Genomic DNA, 4,677 nt, shown 5'->3' on the forward strand with positions numbered 1-4,677 from the left:
ACAAGTTTGGAGGTCAAATCAAGTTGAAGCTTACTTTGGCCACATAATGAGAAGATAGGACTCATTGAACAAAAAATGGATGTTGGGGAAAGATTGAAGGCAAAAGGAAAAGAGGAGGGCAGAGATGGATAGATCTTGTCATGGAAACAACAGACATGAACTTGGATAGACTTTGAGAGGCAGTGGAGGATGGAAGGGCCTGGCGTGCTATGGACCAAGGGATCATGAAGAGTTGGACATGACTGAATGACTGAACAACGATAAAAAAGACATTGAGAAAATGATTCATCTTGTATTTCCTAGTGACCTGCTCACTGAAGCCTAGGACAAAAAACGACAATTGCTGATTGACCAGAAAGTGATTGCTGTCCTAAAATTGTGCATTGGAGTGGACAATTTTTCCTAGCCATGCAGTGAGACAGAATGAAAAAAAAATTAGGCTTAGAGATGAGCCAAGAACCTCAACCCCAACAATCTTGTAAAGCACTGCTAGATATAGTCCTTTCATGAGCAATCATTTCAGTGACATCAAGAGGTAAAGCTCAAGAATATAAGTGGGCAAGTTGGAAAGTTCAAACCCAAACACCAGTTGCTGTGGCTTCCTCAAGGTTTGGTGGGTTTTAACTTTGTACCTGTTACGTGTTTATTTTGCTTAATAAATGAGCTATAATCTATAAATGGATGAGTAATCCTTCAAGGTCACAAGAAATTGGGGGAAAGAGCAAGATTGTTATGAATGGAGCAGAAAAGAAGTCATGATAATATAAATTCTGTTGGCATTAAATCAGACCCTTAGATTAGAGAAAATGCTAGAACAGCATTGAAAGCCAAAAGGTAGGTTCTTCTCATTCTCACCTTCCCATTCACGCTTTGTGGAGGGCCTCAAAAGGATGCAGAACCTGGAGGTAAGAGGTCCTGCTTGGATCTGTAAAGTTACTTGAGTAGATAACTCAGGACTTAGTGTAGTATATGGTGACTTGCCCAGATATAGTATTATAAATATGTAGCAAACCTGTTAGTATCACTGATTCAATACTCCTATGAGTGGCACATATGCCATTTTACCTAAATACATACTACATTAGGAGAATTCTCTCTTTTCTACATGAAAGTCAATTAAAAATATTTGCTTATCTTAAATTAGACTGCTGGGTTCTCTTTTTAAGTAGAAATAGATGATTAAAATCAAAGCAACCAGAAGGAGCATGATAGGGTGATATGAACATTGTATTTTAAGTAAAAAACAAGTAACAAAACCTAGATTGGATTCAGAGCCCTACTTTGAATAATCCATGTGACCTTGAGCAATCATTTAACCTCTCTGGGTCTCAGTTTCCTTGTAAAAAGAAGTGAGATGGATTAGATAATCAGTGAGGTCCCTCTTTCTCTAATTCTCCAAATCTTTAATTCTCAGAAGATTATGGTGTACTGCAAGTTCTGTACATACATGGCCCATGGGTAGGCCAGGGATGTTTCAAGAAAATTCCTCAGCATGTTTTGTTGTGGTTTTGTGTTTTTAATCATCCAGCACCCCAAGCTTCAAAGACAGATTCTGTACTCTTAGTTGGAAGAGAATGTAATATTGGAGAGAAGAAATTTCAGGTTTCATCCATAGTCTTTACTCAAGGTGTACTTTTCTTTTGGGAATCTGTACTATGTCTCATACAGATTTTAAATTTTAAAGACAGGAAAAATGTTGAGTCTGCCCTTGGAACCCCACAACCTAGTACCTTGCCTTGCATAAATTAATCTATGATCTCATTCCTCCCAATTCCTTCTAATCATATGACTCAATGACTCAAACCATTTATGTCTGTCCATGCTCTTCAGAGCTGTTCGGTGCCCTTCCAAAAGTATAATACAGGATATGCATGAAATGAGGTGGGTATCTGTCTCACTTTCTCTTAATATCCTGAAAATAATAACGGCAACACACAGATTGTCTAACTATTGTCTTTCACTGTCACCACATGGCCAGGCTACCTCCTTTCTTGATCATACATGGTGTAGAACTTGTGATCTGCTCATAACCACCAAGTCATTCTCCATTGTCTTTCTTCATTGATTGCTATGTACCATGATTTATAGACATATGACATCAGCAGACTAATGACATTAAAATGGGCCTTTGTTTCAGAAAGCAACTTGGAGTCATTTCACAAAGGGAATCTAGACCACTATCTCTCTTCTGTTCAATTCTGTACACAGAGATAATCTGGTTTATCAGTCCTGTGATTATGAATATCAGGTGAGGAATAAAACAGGGCAACACATTCTTGGCAGAATATTTACCACAGTTATGGAGGAGATTCAGCAGAGAGTCCAGGTCAAAGAACAATTCTCTACATGTGAAGAGTTCTTCCAGGTTCTCCTGTAAGTGGATGATATTCTGCTAATTGTATCAATCTCTGAAACAATAGATGAGATTAGCAATCCCTGAAAAGAGGATGGTCTAACTATCTACATAGAAAAGACCAAGTGGATGCCCAGAGTATAGCATATTGTTGGAAGGACAAACTATATAGTTTCACTTAGCTGTTATTTTTACTTTAAATATTTAAAAAAGGTTGCAGCTAAATAGTGTGGTAGATAGAGAACAGGGCCTAGTGTCAAAAACACCTGCGGGGCAGCTAGGTGGCACAGTAGATAGAGCTCCAGTCTTGGAGTCAGGAGGACCTGAGTTCAAATCCGGCCTCAGACCAAACACTTGACACGTACTTGCTGTGTGACCTTGGGCAAGTCACTTAACCCTGATTGCCTCACTAAAAAATAAATAAATAAATAAATGAAAGACCTGGGTTGAAATCTGTTTGCCTCAGTTTCTTCATCTGTAAAATGGGCATAGTGCTTACCTGCCAGATTGTGAGGATCAAATGAAATAATAATTGTAAAGTATTTAGTACAGTGCCTGGCACAGAGTAAGCCTATATAAATGTTAGCTCTTATCATTATAAGAATTTGTTGAATTTGAATTGTGAGTTGACATTTGTAAATATCTCTGTCTCCTCCCCACAATTCCCACTAAGACAAACAAAACTATTTTTTGGCTTGAAAATTATGGGCCAGGTTTGATTCACCTAGAATTTGCATAAAGCATAAATGATCATTATTCCTAAAGAAACAAATTGTAGTGTAAAGAACACTGGATAGAGAATAAGGACACATACATTCTGGATACAGCTCTACTACTTAGCTATGTGACGTGGGAACTCATTTCCTCAATACATTTTCCTTTCTAAAGTTAGGGTGTGATATTAAATGATCTCTGTTTCCCCTTTTTGCTTCTAAAATCATATGGTTCTAAGCATATTTTTTTTTTGCTTTTTTTCCAAGTCATCAACATATTTTTTAGATAAAGATGGAGTAATCATTTTTGTAAATCTTGAAGAAATGTGTTCATCCCCAAATTTAGGCCTGGAGAGATAATACAATCTAGTAACTAAGTAACTAAATCTCCGTCTTTTTCTCATCTATAAACTGAAGATAATAACATACTCTCCAGTGTGTTCTGTGGGTTAATTAATGCTCTAAAGAAATTAAACATAATCATTAATCTTTGATAGGAAACATATGGAAATTTTCTGTTACCAAAACATGAAGTAGTCAGATGCCAAAAAGAGACTCATCGTCAAGAACATGGTGACTTGAGAAGAGTCTCTGAAATAAAATCATGCTGAATCTAAAATATACTTACCTTCCAAACAGTAAAGAGTTTCATCTTGACCAGTGGCAGAATGTGAAAATAGAGTCAAGAGATTAAATGGGAGGGGGAAAGAGAACTCAAATAGGTAGAGAGGACTAATAGAATGAGGGAGTTGAAAGTAATCTTAAAAGCCATCTAATGCAATTCACATCTGAGTAATTATTCCCTCCTCCACATCCATAGGTCAACAAGAACTTATAAAGCACACACTATGTGCCTGGCTCTATGAGATATAAGTACAAAGAATTGAACAATCCTCAATCTCAAGGAGTTTACATTCTAATATTCCCAGTGAGGGGGTGATCCAAACTTTGCTCATACACCTTAAGTAAGAAGCAAACAAGTACTACTGAAAAGAGACCATTCCACATTTGGATAACTCTAAATATTCAAAAATGTTAACATATATTGAACTGAAATCTCCTCTGCAATTTCTGCCATTGCTTCTACTTCTGCCCTCCGGGGGCAAGCAGAAAAGTCTGATACCTGTTACACATGACTATGTTTTGAATAACTGAAAAGAAATATCATGCCTCCCCCATGCCATCTCTATTGTTATTATTATTTACTCCATTGATCTTCCTTTCTCCAGGGTAAAGGAAACACATGGCTTGGAATAGCTGCTTGAGGTGTTATATATGGGCCAACCAGATGGTGGCACTCTAATCTTACAAGACTTGCTCAATTGAGAGAGCATGTGTGAATTTACAAATTATTTTAGCCTTAAGGTACCAGCTCATTCACACTATATGGGTACTTAACACCAGCTGTTCCACCCATCACAACCTATATAAACTCCCTAGGGCTTTCTGCGTTTAAGTCTAGAGAAACTGATTTTGCAGTAATAATTTATCACTTTCAGCTCATGTTTCTTAAATGCTGGAAACCAATCTCTTCTTCCCTCCCCAGGAGTCATTCTTCTACAAAACACACACACACACACACACACACACACACACACACACACACACACA

The sequence above is a fragment of the Vombatus ursinus genome, unplaced genomic scaffold (genome assembly GCF_900497805.2).
Source record: "Vombatus ursinus unplaced genomic scaffold, bare-nosed wombat genome assembly UNPS02014791.1, whole genome shotgun sequence".
Lineage (NCBI taxonomy): Eukaryota > Metazoa > Chordata > Mammalia > Diprotodontia > Vombatidae > Vombatus > Vombatus ursinus.